This window comes from Arvicanthis niloticus, chromosome 22 (genome assembly GCF_011762505.2).
Source record: "Arvicanthis niloticus isolate mArvNil1 chromosome 22, mArvNil1.pat.X, whole genome shotgun sequence".
In the NCBI taxonomy this organism is placed as follows: Eukaryota; Metazoa; Chordata; class Mammalia; order Rodentia; family Muridae; genus Arvicanthis; species Arvicanthis niloticus.
The window spans coordinates 42731265-42749949 of NC_133429.1; positions in this window are offsets into that span (position 1 = coordinate 42731265).

An 18685-nucleotide genomic window follows, 5' to 3' on the forward strand; every position below is an offset into this window, starting at 1 on the left:
ACTAGGCAGCAGTAAAACCATGAACTAGGAAACGCGGTATCTTAGAAACACAGCACGATGAATGGTACAGGAGAGCCCACACAGATGCTCTCCTCTTCAAAGAGGCAAAATTACACCCTCCTCCATTTGGAGACACATAAAAAGCAACATAAAGGCACCCGACAATGGGGTTAGAAGGCATACAACGTGACTTCAATCAAATCACTAATGGCCTCTTTCTTGTATGAATATTTTTAAGTCTGGAGGTATTAGTAATCAAATAATTCCAAAATATGTTTTGCCACAAATAAATGATGATTGTAGGAGACAAAGAGATCAGAGGCAAGAGGTGGAAGAAAACACTTCATTAAAGAAGATAAGAGCCCTGAGAAGCAGGTTGCTGGGCTTTCTGGGTCGTGATGGGGAAAAGGTAGTTCTGAAGCCCAGAGGCACAAGTCTGAGAAAGACTGTCTGTGGAGAGCCTGTCGAAGACCCAGTATGGCTGGGATAGGCAGAGCAAGTGGGGGGGGGGGGGGGGGGCAAATAGAAGAAGTCTCAGAGGAAGGGCTGGGGACAGGCCCCAAAGGACATCACAAGACTGGAGACCTTCCTCAAAAGCTGTTGCAAAGGATGCAGGTTTACACTCTTTAAGAGTAGGGATCAAAATGAAGAGCAAGAATTTGACATATTTTTAAGGGATCGAGATGCTCAAACCACAGAAAAATGGCGAAATAAGTCACGGCATCTCCTGCACTAGGCCGTAGTAGGCTCTCAGTATTTGGAGAACAAATGACTATAACAGGCAGTTGTGGAATCACTACCAGTTGTAACCTCTGAGACCACCTACAAGACACCGCACAAAGCAGGGGAAAACCTCCAGCTAAAAACACAGTTGCAATGTATGACTCTGATTTCATGCAGGTGGAAAAATTCAACAAATCTAAGAGATGATAGGTAGATAGTGAAGAGTCATCTTATTATAGATGAGATAAATAGTAGACAAACAATAGATAAATGATTGCAAGGTAGATGCTGGATAATAGAAAAATAAATGTAAACCAGAAGGAAATAGCACCATATATGACAATGATATATATATTATATATATTATCTCTCTCTCTATATATATATATATAGATAGATAGATAGATAGATATCTATATATATCTATATATCTATATCTATATCTATCTATCTATCTATATATATATATATATATATATATAGAGAGAGAGAGAGAGAGAGAGAGAGAGAGAGAGAGAGTTTTTACACATGTCTACATTTTCTGTGTCACTTTTATATGGGAACAAAACAGGAAGTGCAATTTCCCAAAACCCTCTTCCTAATCACATTGTATTCTTCATATTTTCTATGACAAACATAAGGAACTAAGTTATTTCATCACAATTATTAGTCTCTTTCTGGGTTCCAGGGGACATGGATAGCATTCACAGATCACTGGCTGTATTTGTAGCCAGTAGCCTGCAGCCCATCAGTATGGCTGACACCCAGTAGTTCAATAAACCCACTGGAGTCTCTACAGAAGAATTTCTAATGGTATCATGGAAACAATTTGGATGGTGGAAAACAAATAATTAAAAAGTCATTACATTATCTACCCAGGCAGGAGAAGAATTGCCTAATTTAACCACAAAAAGTCACTACAAAAGACGGAGATAATTACAGTGTGAATGGATCCTCAAAATGAGACAATCATTTGATTTTAATGATACCTTGAGAGAAAATTCAGAGTGCACGCAGGCTAAGTTTGCCAGAATCGTGTAAAATACCTAATTAGCACCCTCACTGGGCCCAGTTGGCTGCTTAGATGCCCAGTCCTCCTCCTGGGCAAGCCTTGTTAATTTCATTTTGGTGTCTGGGCCTGATGTCCTCAAGTGCCGGAGGCCCACTTGGGCATTGGCAAAACATAGGTTTCCCAAGAGACACACTTCCTTTTAAGTTTCTACAGGACTCAATTTGTAGCAGGATTTCCTCCGTCAGTAGCTAAGAACATCTTGCATTGCCAGAAAGGGAAAAAAAAAAAAAACCAAAAAAAAAAAAAAAACAGTGATAGGGCATGTGGATTGATGGACAGAAACCAAACAAAAGTTCTTCAGGGTACCAAAAGTAAGATTTCCACAACACTGTCTCTCAGAGAACACTCCCCTCCCCGCCGGCCGCCCCCCCCCCCCCCAACCCCCTGAGAGCCCACACTTTTCTAAAGACCTGAGGAGACCTTTGTACAATTCAATTTTCCAATACAAGGGTCTGATGCAAGCAAGAGAAGCTACAGACTTCCGTGAAGAGCGTTTATTTAGTCCTGTACCACAATCCAACTTTGTAGATGAAGTCCCTGCAATAAGAATCAAATAAAAAGATCTGGGAGCTGCAGTGACGGTCCAGCCATGAAGAGAGCACACCGATCTTCCGGAGAAGCACACATTTTTCATTCCCAGCGCCCACACCAGGCAGTTCTCAACCCCCTGGAACTCCGGTTACAGGGGGAATCCCACACCTCTAGCCTCAGCACCTGCACACACATGAACAAAGAAAAAAGGGCTGGAGAGATGGCTCAGCCATGAAAGGCTGGCTCACAACCAAACAGGTAAAGAAACAACATCTTTGAGGAGGGAGGGGGATGCTTGCCTATAGAAAGTACTGTGGCACACAAGGAAGAGGCGCCTGATTCTGGCCTGAACAGGAAAGATGGTTAAGCCTGCCTTCTGCAGAAAAGATTCCCAAAAAAATGTTGGGTGGAAAAAAGGTGGCACGGGCAACCATGACAGCATCCCACAAATACATCTCACAGATATGCTCAATCCTAAAGCAGCTTCCCCCAACCATGAACCCATGAACTTCATGCATGACATTCCTTTGAGGCTGACCCTAAGGTCTTCTTTTTACATAATTAAAGTTAAAAATAAATCTTTAATTCTTCCATCTGTAACATCTTTTTTTTTTTTTTTTTTTTTTTTAACATTTCCATCACCTCTGACCTTGGCTTTGGGAAGAGAACTGATTGGTTGTTTTATTTATTTATTTTATTCTCCTGTCATATATTACAACCCAACCACATTTTCTCCTCCCTCTACTGACTCCTTGGGTCTTTTTTTTTTTTTTTTTTTTTTTTTTTTTTTAAGATTTATTTATTTACTTTATGTGAGAACACTGTCGCTCTCTTCAGACACACCAGAAGAGGGCAACAGATCCCATTACAGATGGTTGTGAGCCACCATGTGGTTGCTGGGAATTGAACTCAGGACCTCTGGAAGAGCAGCCAGTGCTCTTAACCACTGGCTATCTCTCCAGCCCAACTCCTTGGGTCTTTATCTGAGTTTTTAACAAAAAGTAGAAATATCTCACAATATTTTGTTAAGATCTCTTATTGTTGTGGCTCACCAAAGGGGACAGTAATAAGGTTTTATATAAAATTCACTGTTTTGAAAAGGGACACAGTAAGGGTTTCTTCTTGCAGAGACAAAAGTTGAGTCTTTGGATATTATGATCACAGAATAGAAACCCAGGAATCACCCATCCTGACCACCATGTTCCTCATCACAGTTTCCGAGGAAGCCAGTCTCCTAAGAAATACTCGATGAGCTAACCACACTCCCACCTTCCTCCCTGATATATAGTACAGGTCCTGTTTGGCCTTGGAAACTCCAATAGGATTCCCCATTCCCCCTCCCAGTTCCCTCCAAACTGTAAAAGGGTGTTCAAATGCTATTACAAGAAAGACATGAAGGGGGGAAGGGGGAGGGGAAGGGGAGAAATATAGAGGGAGAGACCAAGCAAAGCAGAGGATTATAAATTCTACAAAGTAGCTGTCCTCAAGCTTAACCTCCCATCTGCTGAATCGAAAGTATTAGGAAATAACCCGTTGCTGTAATAAAGAAAAATATCCTACAAGTTTAGAGATAATATAAGTTAAATTTTCATTTGTATCGAAATCGAAGTAGACATCCCTGGGGAAGGGAAGCCTCCTTCCACATGGACCGTCCAGGATCCAGGCTCTTTCTCCTGGCCCTGCTTTTATAATTCAATTGTTAGAAATTCATCGCTCACAAGGCATCTGTGTGGATATTGACTCAAAATGCATCTGTACTAAAGGTTATCTGTTCAGAATGGCTTCCTTGGGAGGCACTGGCATGTTTGGAGGCTGGGGCCTTCTGGAAGGTCCTTAGGTCTGTGGAGGTATGCCCCAGTATTCTTGTGGGGGCTCCCTGGCAATCTCCCCAGGATGGTAGTTATAAACACACCAGTAAGTAGGATTTTTCTGTCATAGAAGTAGCTAAAGGAGAGGGTGTGAGACGCAGGGGGCTGACACTATGATCAGTGTGGGAAACTGCCTCTGTTTGCAATGCTCTCCAGCCCTGCCTGGGAGTTAGTGAACTCAGAACCCACTCCCTCCTCACCCCACCTCCCCACAGCAGCAAAGCACACGGTCTTAAATATGACAAGAACCCCTTTAGGCAGAAAGAAGGCCAAGGAGTTGAATTCTCAATGATCCTCCTTGATTGAAAATTATAAATCAATGCCTAACCTTCATGTTACTCATGTCTTTCATTGTCCTCACAAAAAGGGAAATAAAACCTGTATGGCAAATATTTTTCTGGAAATATTATAAAAGGGAATCAGAGATTTCTCCTTATTGGCTTGAAGCATATCTGTTTCTTGGTCAGTAAGTGAAGAGGCAGGTAGGTCTGTGTTCGGTCTCCTACAACAAAACTGAAGTAGTGTTTGTTTGTTTGTTTGATTGTTTGTTTTCATTTATTTATTAAGCAGAAATCATATCTCTAGGATGCTGGAGTAGAAGAATTACTATAAGTTTGATGCCTAGTAAGTTTTAGGCTAGCCTGAGCTACAGCTTGAGATTCAGACTGAGATCCGATAAATGAATGAATGAATGAATAAACAAATATATAAATGACACACTGAAACAAAACATGATAGAGCTCTGAGGGACACAGTTACAATATGAGCCCTCTCATAGTATGGTGTCTAGCTAGAAACTTGAAGTTTCCACATAAAATTAAGATATAAAAATAAAGATATGTTTGTGAATGGATGTGGACCTGTGACCCCTGGGAGAGATGACAAGGCTGAAAAATACACGGAGTTAGAAAAAGGCCATTATTTAGCCTGGAGTGGATCCACTCACGGAGCTAAAAGACCCTTTAATACAGCCCCTAGTGTTGCGGTGACCCCTACAACCATGAAGTGATTTTATTTGCTACTTTATAACTGTAATTTGGCTACTGTTATGAGTCATAATGTAAATGTCTGATATACAAGATATCTGATATATGACCCCCCCCCCCGTGAAAGGGATGTTTGACACCCAAATGGGTCGTGACCCACTGGTTGGGGAACCACTGGTCTAGAGGAATTGGGCGTGTAGAATGTACATCTAATTCTGAGAAGGGATTTATTAAATTAGGGTTTGTGATCAGACGCTGACTAGTGGGGCCATCTGTAGCCAGAAACCCAGAGAAATCAGCAGCTCTCAGTCTGAGAACCCGGAGACCCTAGGACGGGGAAGTTCAAAGATGGAACCCCAGTTCAAGGCGGATGGCCCCAAATGTCACGGAGAGTCACTCCTGGAATCCAGGATCAAAGTCTAAATAACCTGACGGCATCCCTGGCATCAATGACCCTAACAAACAGTGTTGCCTTGAGGGGAATCCAGCTCATCTGGGAGTTCCCCCTTCCTTTGGCTTTTAGCCTTACTTGACCCTTCAGTCCGTGGGGTGGCGCTGCCCACATTGACAGCCAGGCTTCCCCCCTACCCCCTGTTTGCTAATCCACATGAAAACCTACACTAGAAATGCCTTTACAAACGTACACGTATCTTACCAGTTTCCTAGCTCTCTCTCAGCCCAGGTAAGCTGATGTCTGAGATGAACTATCATGGCCATAAAAACATGTAAAGAGGGGAGGAGATAAATAATAACCCACCACCCGTGGAAGAAGGAAGCCACAGTCTATGCAGAGTTTCTTTATAAACTAATAAATTGACAGTGTGATAATGAACGTGACATTTACAAAGATTAAATTACCTTCCTCCCACGTAATTATGATTACAAAGTAACAGCGACGGAGGGGAGAAGCCAGACAGGCACACAACTATTAAGTGACCCCCGGTGAGTCATATCACAAATTAGAATCTGGTGGCATCTGAGAGCACATGAGGAGAGAGATGCGTCTTGTCTCTGGGCTTGCTTAATAAAAAAAAAAAAAATCATCGCTCAAGTTCATCCACGAGTAAACAGTTTGTGTGTGTCTGTTACTGCTCCAGCCAAGTGCCTGGAACAACTTGAGAGGGTGGAAGACCTTTGTCTCCGGTTCAGAGAGGGCCGTGTGTCAGGATCCAGATCCAGCGGGCCTGCTGTGCGTCAGAGCACTGTGTGAGCTTCACAGAGTGGAGTTGTCCTGCTTGTGGCAGCCATGAAGTGAAGGGCTACACACAAAAAACCAAACAGACAAGAAACAAGGGCATCCTCCTATGGCCTCCGATCGGGCCTACCTCCTTCTCTACCGTCTTCTAGGACCGCCTCCATACTATGAATCCATCAAGGAAGACTAACTAACCCATCGACTAGGCCAAAGTGCCCCAGATCCATTCACTTCCGGTTGTAGTTTGAATACGAAATGTTCCCATAAGCTGTGTTTGAATACTTGGTCTCTGGCTGGGCACACTGTTTGAGATGAAGCCTTGCTGGAGGAAGTGTGTCACCGGAGGTGGGACATGAGGTTTTATAATCTGGTCCTACTTCCTGTTGACTCTGCTTCCTGACTGCTAATGCATTGTGACCAGCTAACCTCCTCGTCACCACCACTTGCTTCCAAAACTGATGGGTCACCCTGTCTCATTCCAACTGTAGGTTGTGTAAATCCTTCCTCTTTGAAGCTGCTTCTTGTTGGGTGCTCTGTCACAGAGTTGTGTTCCTCAAAGCCCATTAGCTGACAGCCAAGCCTTTGTCATGAGCTTTTGGGTGACATTTTAGGTTCATACTGTCATGGTGGGGGAGCTCATATGGAGGGATACTGCTCTGAAGAGCTAGCAGGTGCTGCCATAGGCAGATGAAGTGAAGCAGGATTCTCCAGCTGGACTGTTTGTGGAAACGGGCTTTATTGGGACAGCTGGTAGGACACAAGGGAGCCTGAATTTTCCCCGATCATGATGTGCCACTGTAAACTTCCTGAGTCTGGAGGCTGCAGTGTGAGACTGTGGGAAAGAATGTAGGCTGTAGGACCTGTATTCAGGAAGAGGTGGCATCTGTCAGGTCCCAAGAAAACTGAATTTCCCCAAATTCCAACGGTTTAGGATAAAGCCAGCACACCTCAGGAACTTTTGAAGCTGGTTCCTCTCCACCAAAAGGAGCCACACAAATAGCTGTTTGAGGTGCCGCTTAGCACACCCAAATGCATGCTGGTCTCCAGGGTCCCTCAGGATCAGCAAGCACCAGTTACACACTTCGGAATTCGTGTTAGCACCGTTAGCCTCCTGGCTCTTTGTACCTCCTCTCCCACCCTAAAGTCCCTTCAGCTCACAGGTTTCCTTATAACTCTGCTATTTTGGCTATGCTTGCTTTTTTTGTCTTCCTTTCTCAGTCTCCTCTTCACTCTCTGCTCTCCACGCTCTCCCTTTCTGTCTCTGCTCTGCTCCTGCCTGTCCAGTCTGCTGGCCATGTTCGGTCTACTACTTTCTTCCAGATGCCCCTAGCTGTTCTCTCTCTCTCTCTCTCTCTCTCTCTCTCTCTCTCTCTCTCTCTCTCTCTCTCTCTCTCTCACACACACACACACACACACCAAATAAAACCCTTACCTTAACCATTCCATGGAGGGGACAAGCTATCAGTTTATATGACGTTGGGTCAGCGACTTAGGACCATAGAGGGTCTTCTGAACAGTTATGTCACAGCTACCAGGTCTCTGAAAGCTTGATTTTTGTTTAAAAAAACATTTAAGTGAATTTTAAACCCAAGGACTAATATGATGTACAGTGAAAACAGAGTCCAAGGGAGTAGGCTCTCCTGGGAATGACAGGATGTCACCTGCTCTCTCCAGTGAGAGGGAAAGTATCAGGTTGGGAAGTTCTTCCGGTCTTCTCAGAGCAGCTGGGCCTTTGTACTTGACCCGGGGGGGGGGGGGGTTCCCCTCAACAATGGAGTACCAGAGCAGATGATGTGCATTTGTTATTAAGGATGGCTTCTCTAAGGCTTAGGTTTTTAATCCCATGCCTAATAGAACTTGAGATATAAAAGTGCCAAGCACCTGTCCACTGGATTTCCTCACCAGGGGACCACAGTAACACATTGCCATGTTGTTCCCAGCTGACATCTGTAAACTGTGTGTGCACGGTGGCATTTTGTCCAGAAGCCAGTGTTTCTGAAGAACAAGGACAGATGGTTGGGGCTAGGATCCCAAAAGAAAGCTGTTCATTTCACAAGCATGGATGCCTGTTGTGACGGAGTAACTGGTTGTCTGCCCTGAGCCCACAGCCCTCCTGGGCAGTGGTGTGTGGTGTGGGGGTGTGGGAGGAGCCTTTGAGAGGTGACTAGGTCATGACAAGAGTCCTGTGAACAGGATCCCGGACCCTTACAAAGCTCTCCTCCCCCTATGCTCCATGTTAGGATACAGTCATGCTTTGACTGTCTGTAAACCGGACAGTCAGCCCTGACAACCCTTATGAGACCTTGGCCAGAAGCCATGATAAGACAGTTATCATGAGACAGACACTAATGATGAGCTTTGACCCAAAGGAAGTCACTTTAAGGAAGAAATTGTCAGCTGAACTATAACATCCACTCAGGAGCATAAAGTCACGATCATACCAGTTGGTGAATTTTTCAAGGAAGAGTGTGTCTGCTCCTGGAAGTCTTCTTCCTCCTTCCAACCCTCAGACAGGGCTGCCATCCATCTGACTTTAAACAACACTTAGCTTTGCCAAAAGATGCTCCATTTTTTCTTCTCTCTGTGTTTGCCGTGTTGAGGACAGAGCTTCAGTCTTTGCATGTGCTAGACAAGTCCAAGCCACATTAAGCTCCAACCTGATCAACTTTTAATCAATGCTATTTCGTATAGGAGCATGTGCTCATGGGAACACAAGGCCCTTTGGTGGCCTCCATGCGCTGTCACCTGGTTTGGCTTCTCTGCAGTGCTATGTCACTTGCAGGGGTGAGCATCTGGTGGACCTGGCAGGGAGTCCATGTGCAGACACAAAAGGAGCTGCTGAGTGAGGTTGCCAGCAGGGGGCGCCCGGTGAATCCACCCACTGCGTTCGTTCGTTCGTTTAGGTCAGACGCCACATGGAGACCTTGTGTATCTTATGTCAATCCTGTGTGAGTGTTGCTTGAAATATAAACATGAGTGAAGTTGTGGTGCCACGGATTTAAATACAATTCTGAACTTACTTCTTAGAAGTCCAGACTCCGAGTCTTTCCTAAGGCTTCAGGTAAACCTGTAATATTTCCCGTGGTGCAGTTCTTGGGATTGCCGGCTTGCATCAGTAGATCCCACTCATGGGGGAGGCTGTCAGATGGAACTACTCTTGTGCTTGCGTAACAGTAATCTCCACAGAGTTCAAGAAGAAACAGATGTATTTGGAGCAAGCCAGCTGAAGCATCCCTCCTCCCTTTTGTAGTTTGAGCCCCTAGGGACCTGATTAGCCCGTGATTGTAGGTGGCCATTCTTCACTGCTCCTTTCCACACCCCGTGTCCTTCTTGCTTGTCTTCCGTCTCGTGCTTTTCTTGCTAGTAAGGGTTCCAGTTATGTCTCACTGGCAGTCATATGCAGAACAGGGGGGAAGGAAGATGAGGTGACACCAAGCAAAAGGCAGGACAGGAAGAGGACTCAAGTAATGATGTCACAGGCCTTCGACGGAAGAAAACAAGACATACACTATTTTTTTTTTCCTTTTAAAGAGACTTTCTGGAAGTTGCTAGGAAAAAAAATGACTAAGTAAGAGGTTCTGGTTTTGTTTCTTTGTTTATCATCGAGGAGGATTGACGTCATTAAAAATCCAGAATGTTGAATCTGCATTTGCAGAACTCAAGGTTCAGAAGATTATTACAGCACTGCCTGTAATGTTTCAGCTTATTGATGTGATGTGAATTATAATCTCCGTGGAAACACCCCTTGCAGCATGTCTGGGGAGGAATTTCTAGACTGAATTAATTGACATGAGAAGATTTACCTTAAATCTTCCATGGACTCAATTAAAAGGAGAAGTAAGCTAAACACCAGCATTCACCCCTCTGTGCTTCCTGACTGGACACGTGACCAGCCACCTCCGTTTCCAATGGCCGACCTCCCCATCATGGTGGACTGGACCCTCACAAAGTGAGCCAAGTAAGCCCTTCTTTCCCTGAGTTGCTTTGTCAGGTACTCCATCACGGTGGCTAGAAAATACTATGTACTCCTTGTACAGGTTAGCAAGCACTCTATGGGTTTTTTTTCTGTCAAAGTCCATGTGCTTGGTCACTGTCAGGAAGCCACCTGGTCAGTCCATTGACCCTGTCTTCCTTCACCTCATGAATGTTCTTATAAATCAGAAAAGCAACTTCCTCCTCATGTCCCATTGATGTGGCAAGCCCCAGCAAGTTGAGAAACTGAGTACAGTGTTATTTGCAAGAGCATCCATCCATCTGCATCCAAGGGTCTGGCCTTCAGAAAGCACAACACAAAGGGAAACACATCTTTACCACCTTAGATCAAGGGCGGTGCGTTCGATGCAGTCTCCCAGCTTACCTGTGTTGAAAGTGTTGAAACGACTCTGGGGAAACCAACATTTTTATCTTTTTGTGGTTTGATATTCATTATCCTCTCTCATCTTCCATGACCCCTTTTCCGCCCTCCCCCACTCCACCCTCACACTCCACCTCAATCCCATGCGAATCCTGAAGGCTCTTAAAGACCTACCATCATCCCCTTCTGGGTCCCATGTGGTGTCTCCAAAGACAAAAGGGTACAGCTATGGTGCTGTGAGCCCCTCAGGGTGATGTGTGAATGCAGTCTCCTCTTATATTCCATTTCTGAGATGAGTTTAGCTTGCTTGACTCAAGAATTTCTACTCCCCTAAGTTTCAAGAAAGCTTCTGGGCTTGGCTTTTCCATTTCTTCCATGGTGTTTCAAGAGCAACAGCATCCAGAAGTTTAAAAACCTTTCAAAGGATATTCCATCTGATCCTATGCCTGCCGAATTCATGCTCCAATTTACCGTTGGGCCCTTGCCTGGTCCCTGCTGATTCAGCTCTTCTTTTCTGTGTCCATAAATTATATTTAGCTTTTTATTTTTTTCACATCCCCCCTAACTTGATTAGTTTCCAGGATGGAAGAAATTTCGTCTCGGGCTCTAATTACAACTCCAGCTTAATCTGTCATTTGTTTCCAAGATGTATGAAGAGGTGTCTGTCTCAGTTTCTACCCCTAACCCCCCAACTAGCCTCTTGTGAGTGGAGATTTCCAGAAACTTCTGCCGCTAGCAATATTTTACGACGGAATCCGAATAGAATATGTAATCCCAAACTACTATACAGCAGCAGAAAAGTACAAAAGTTTAAGCCTAGGTAAGGATGACATGCAGCAGTTCTCACCTGTTGACCTCCATGGGGGCTTGAGATAGCTCAGTCAGCCAAGTGCAAGCATACAGACATGAGGCCGATTCTCAGAAGTTTAGTACAAAGCTCGGAGTGGTGGTGACCGACCACGTGTACTCCCCCCACCAGAAAGATAGAGAAGAACTCCTGGCTCCCCTGGCCAGACCACCTAGTCTGACAAGTTTCAGATAAACTATTCATATTGGGGCTGGAGAAAATAAGGTAGCTTCGGATAAGAGGGTTCACCACATAACAACATGTGCCTTCAAGCCTGAATGCTAAGTTTGGTTCCTGGAACCCACGTAAAGGTAGAAGAAGAGAGCTAGCTCCAGAACATCATTCTTTGACGGCCACATGCATACCGTGGCACATGAACCTGCGTGACATGGGTGAGTGTGTGCGTGTGCACACACACACAATAAATCAATACACAAAGGCAGTTTTAAAAATAAAAATTATAAAAGAAATGAGACAGATAGGTCCTGAGGAAGGACACCCCAGTTTGACCTCTAGCATCCAAGTGTGTGTAAATGCACACACACACACACACACACACACACACACACACGCATGTGCACGCACGCATGCACACCTCCTCATGCACCCACCCACGCACGAACGCACGCACATCTCCCCAAGCATTGGATTTTGAATTGGATCTTGCCTTCGGCTATAAAATAGCAGCTGTTAATTGTGATGCTTTAAGTTTGTTTTAAAGATGGAAGTGGCTCACTGTTCTTCTCCCCCAATCCTCATTGTTTAGCCAGTCCTGTGCAGAGGAGCCAGGAAATCCTGGCTGTAGAGGGGAAGATTTGTCGGGCTTTCCTAATGGCTTGCCCAGTTACCCGGAGCCGCATAGCACAGCGCATGCCAACAGCCACGCCACCACGGAACCAGCCAGAAAAGGCCATGAAAGGAGAACACGGACACATGAAAGCAATTCTGCTCCAGTAAACTGTTTCACGGCATTCAGGGAGGTGGAAAGGCAAACAGCTCCAAGTACAACCTTAAAAGTGCTCAGCAGGAAACAAACGGCCCAGTGGGGGCCTTTGGAACTTTGTTCAGATGCAAAGCACAGATTCCCAAGGAGCAGCTGAGTTACCTGAGCACTGGAGGAGTGGGGGCTGGGGGTGCTGGGAGGGGGGAAACACTGGTCCTGGGGAATGCAGCTTGTGTAAATCTATTGTGCATCTGATGGGGTCGCCACCCCAAGAAAGATTTACTTTAATTTCAGAAACTATCTAACACACACACACACAGAGAGAAAGAGAGAGAGAGAGAGAGAGAGAGAGAGAGAGAGAGAGAGAGAGAGAGAGAGAGAGAGAGAGAGAGAGAGAGAGAGACTGATTGATTGTGGGGGTGGGGGGGGGGAAATGTCTTAGCATGTAAGAGAAGGTCCCAAGAGGCATGTTGTGTTCAGAAGCAGTTTCACCAGCCCACCTTCTGAGGAGCTGATACTTCACAGAGCACCCACGAACAGAATACAAAGACGGAGAGCTGATCTCTAACAGCCAATGGCGAGCAAGCTCTCTTTCCAACGAGTGCTCTTAGAGATTCAGTAGTCGCTCAGACTCAGGAAAGTAACTGTGCAGACATTCGGGCTTCTTATCCAGGGCTTCAGAAAACCAGCTCGGTGTGAATAACAGTATAAAAAGTCGCCCTGGGAACAAACATTATATTAATTAACGGGGCAAGAGTGGTCCCTGATCAGTTTCTCCTAGTCACATGTGGTAGAAAGAAAATCCGGCTGCAAAAATGTAAAATATTTGGCCGGGGAGGTGGCTCAAAGCTCTTTCCTTGCGACCTGAGTTTGACCCCCAGAACTCACATTTTAAAAGCCCAGCACGGTGATGGTGTGCATTTGTAAAATCATCACTGCTGAGGCAGGGACAGGATCCCCAGGAGGTGCCCATCGGCCATAAGAAAAAAAAAAAAAAAAAAAAAAAACGGACTTTAAAAAAAAAAAAAAAGTCAGGCAGTGCCCAAGGAATGACAGCTGAAGCTATTTTTTGGCTTCTACATGTGAGAGCACATATGTGCTGCACATTCTTACATATGTGTACCCACCAATATCCATGTACATATACAGAGAATACTATAAGATATCTCTGAATTTATGCAGCATTATGGGATGGATCAGACGGTGCCTGGAGTGAGTGTCCAGGGTGACCATTGGTTACTGCTACCTACTCAACCTAAATATTAAATAAGAATGCAATCCCTTCTTTTAGACACCAGCATTTCTTACCCAGGAACCTCTGTGTTTTGGGGCTGAGTTCAGTGGTCAGCCCTGCAGATATTTTTCTTTCTTGGAACATGATCTCTTAAGTGTCACTTGCTCCAACCTGACTGGCTGACACTCTGCCAACAAAACACCCACAGACCTGAATGCAAAATAGAAACCTCACAAGTGAGGATGAAGATCAAATTCAAGAAGGCAGACAGCAAACGGGGTTTGCCTTGTATCACCTTTAGGTAGAAGATTTTAACTTTTATTTATTACTTATTTTGTGTGCACTGGCTGGGGTTCTTGTGGAGGTCAGATGACAACTTGAGGGAATTAGTTCTTTTCTCCCAAGTGGGTCCCAAGGATCAAACTCGGGTTGTCAGGCTTGGTGGTCAGCACCTTTATCTGCTGTGCCGTCTCACCATCTCCAGATGTTTTCAAGTTGATATTTGTTTGTTTTCAAGAATGGATCAGACAAAATTGGGCACATTCAGAGAGATGGAAGAATGGAGTGGGGCTTAATTAGGGAATGAAATGAAGATAAATAAATGAAGAAGAACGAGGGTAAAATGACAGCGAAGAGAGCTAAAACAGCCAGAAGGAATCATATAATTATCTACCAAATACTTATAATATATGTAAGCCTGTATAGAAATACATATATAGATACATATACATTCACACACACACACACACACACACACACACACACACACACACACACACACATATGGTATTTTCCACATCTGGGCTGACAATGTCTCCCCACAGGAGCTAATCAAAACATCATAGCAGGCAAGAGAAGCTCTCTTTTGGGTTGTTCAAGGTTATCTAAGCAACTCTCAAAACATCGCAGGCTATTTATGTTGCCTTGATTGCCTTCCAGAGGTAGAAGGTAAGTCCCTTTTGCTGAAGACACTGTACATTTCAGACACAAGACCTGAAGACCCTGAGCTGGATCGACCTGGAAGCCTCTTCCCTAAGCCTAGCTTTCATGGTACCAGAAGGTATCACACAAGTTTCCAATGGAGGGAAATAGCCAATAGTTATACCGGGCTATAATCCTATGAACCACATAGGCTAGCATAGCACGATAACCCTAGAGTGCAGTAGTGGCACACACACCTCGGTAGTAACCAACAGCTCTCTCGTTGGATTGAAGACCTGCTCAAAAGGGAAATCATACCTAGTACTTGAAACCTAGCCAGCTTCTCGGGTCTAGTGAAGTCACAGATCTTTGAGCTACTTGACTAGGCCAGCAGAACCCCTGAGTTATACCTCCTCACTCCTTATCAAAGAACTTCTCTTTGCAACAAATGGAGACCACTAGAGAAAGCTACAACTAATCAAAATACAGAGTTGTGGAGCTTGTCCCAATGGAGACAGCTACAGCACAACTCCTGCAGTTAAGACTCCAGGGTCATTGCCAAGGAAGAGATGGAAAGTGATGGGTATTCTCCAGCCACAAAATGAGCCAATCCAGGCGAAATTAGAGTATATAATGGCAGGTTTATTGGGGAGCTCACTTGCAGCAGGGTTGGGAGGGGAGTTCACTGGTCCCAAAGAACATGGGGAGGGAGACAGAAGGGAGGGTGAAGAGAAAGAACATATACATGAAGGAAGGGAGAAAATGTAGAGAGAGACAGAGAGACAGAGACAGAGAGACAGAAATAGAGAGACAGAAAAAAGAGGGGGACCAAAATTTCTGGATTATATAGGGAAGAGTTTCTGGGGGTGTGTGGGGCTGGAAAGTTCAGCATAGAAGGCAGAGTGTGCCAGCCATGCCCTGTAACAGGTAGGGACTGAAGGATTCTGGGAGAACATGGAGGCCAGGTCCACTTTGCTATGTTAACTATGCACCTCAGCTGCTTGCCCTGGGTTTTATTCCCAATATCCCAGTCTTCTGTTAATAACAAATGAACAAAGGATAATATAATGATCTGTGACTGCTTCCTGCTGATATTGGGGTATTAGTTTTAGGAGGTGACAGAAAGCTGGAGTGTTGGCCAAGTCTTGGGAAGAGCAGGTTGTTTCAGTTGCTGTCTAGGTTGGAGCGCCATCTGGGGCTAGCTGCTTTAGGAGCTGTCCTGGATGCAGATTTTGAAGGAACACTTGGACCTGGCAGGAGGCTGGAACAGATATTTATGTTAGGGCAGAAGAGAAAGTTAAGGAGTTTAGGGAGAAAAACTTTTTACTGAGTGTATATTTGAAACTTTTAGGCTCATGGTCTTGGGAGTTTGGAGGGAGGTCCCAGAACCAGGAAAGGGGAATAAAACCCACCCTCAGAAATAGGTGGGTGGGTAGGAAAATGGGCTGTTGATTGACAGTAATTACCTGAAGTCCATTTGACCTGTGAGAGGTAGATCCAAGAGGATTCCCTGAAGCTTAACAAGAATCTTTTTAAGTTTATAGTTAAAGAAAGATTTAGATATTGCCACTGTTTGTCATCTGTAGAGAAATCCATACTGTAGGAAGAGCAGCAGACTCACACCCTTGAGTCGTAGTAGAAGCTTGAGAGACCATTTAAAATCTTGAGCTTGTGACTGTGATCGTGGCTCTAGAGTGGAATGTTTTATTGGGGTTAGGCTGACAGTTTATCAGAACTCCACTGATTGACGCCAAAGCTCGGGACAGTCAACAGCAGCACATCAAGGAGAGGAAGTCTGAGGCATTGCTTGTTCTTTCCATAGCCCTTAAGTCACTTTATCACCATCCAAGTTTTCCTGTCCCCCAACCTTCCTAGCGTGCGTTTACCATCCTCAAAACATATTCTTGGACCCTCAAACACGTGCTTAGGGGCTTTGGTATCCTCAGGCCTGACATAAACCTTAAGGTTTTCCTATCGAGTTATTCACCACGGGACATGGGCAGTTGGTCACTGGGAGCAGCCTCTGTAAGCTAAGTTTCTTTAGATGAAGGAACAGTAAAAAGTTACCTCTTGCACTAGTGTAGTCTTCAGACCCCTCAGACCTGAAAAGGATTTGAAAGCAGAGACTGGGCCTCCTGTGCTCACAATATGGTGTCTCTAAATACACATGAATGATGCCCGAGACAAAACACTACCTACGTCAGGGTGTGTGGAATCAGGACTTTTGGGAAAATGGGAAAAAACCTGTCTGGGCCACAGAAGGCAAAGCTAAGTGTGGCCAGAAGAAGCCCTCCAGATGTAAGAACAGAGGCTCCTGAAGTGAGGACAGCGGACAGGACCAGGCCACGCTCAACACTGCTTTAATGTAGAAAAGCAAGCATTTCTAACTGCAGCTGGCCCACCCTCCTCCTTCAGAAGGTGCTGCAGTCTCGGCTTTGGCTTTCTTGTTGTTTTGATCCTGCTACTTCTCCCCTTTTCCTCTTTATACACTTGCAACAATAGTTTGCTTTTACTTCACTTAAAGATGCACTTATGTTCTCATTTTCATTCTTCTGATACTTGTCTATTTTTGTTTATACATTTTTCTTTTTAAAATATATATTTAATTATATAATATTATCTATTTTATATATTATATCATACATATGTTATCTTATATCTTGTATATTATATATTACATATGTTATCATGTATCTTATATTTTATATATTATATATTATAATATATTATATACAATTCACAAATATTATATATAGTATGTATATGATATATTGTAATATATTATATTGTGTATTATATATTATATGCTATATATTATTATATATTATATATTATATATTATATATTATATATTTATTATATATTATATATTATATATTATATATTATATATTATATATTATACATTATACATTATACATTATACATTATACATTATACATTATACATTATACATTATACATTATACATTATACATTATACATTATACATTATACATTATACATTATACATTATACATTATACATTATATATTATATATTATATATTATATATTATATTACATATTACATATTACACATTACATATTACATATTATATATTACATATTATATATTATGTATTATATATTATATATTACATATTACATATTAATTATTAATTATATATTACATATTGCATATTACATATTACATATTACTTATATATTATTACATATTACATATTACATATTATATGCTATGTATTACATTATTTATTGTATATTACATATTATATGCTATATGTTATATTACATTATATAATGTATATTATATATTATATGCTATGTATTACATTATTTATTGTATATTATATATTATATGCTATATGTTATATTACATTATATATTGTATATTACATATTATAATAACATGTGTTTATATATTATAACATATAATATATAATTATATAAATGCATAATCTGACATATATGTAATATTAAATATAATTAAATACGTATCTTACGTGAGTATTTTGCCTACATACTTGAATGTGTACTGCCTGTGCCTGGTACCCACAGAGGCCAGAAGGGGTATCAGATCCCCTGGAACTGGAGTTACAGACTGTTGTACTGTCATGAGCCATTCCTGGGTGCTGGGAACTGAGCTGAGGTCCTGTGCAAGAACATCCAGTGCTCTTACCTGCTGATCCATGTCTCCAAGCTCTACACACTTATGATCACAGGGCATCATTTCCCTCTTGAATTTCCCTCCCTCCCCACCAATTTTCTCCATTCCTCTCTTTCCTGTCTTGTCTTACTCTTGCTCTGTCTGCTTTCCCTTTCTTTGGCCTCTTTCTTTATTTGCCCATCCACCATTTCTAACTTGCTGTACAGAACATGTATCAGCATACCATACTCAAGATCATTTCTGTGTTTTCACAGCATATTGGTTAGATATCATCGGTTTGTATCTTATTCAGGTTGGTAGTGTCAGCTCCAAAGAAAACACAATTTCCTCCCCAAATCTGGAGG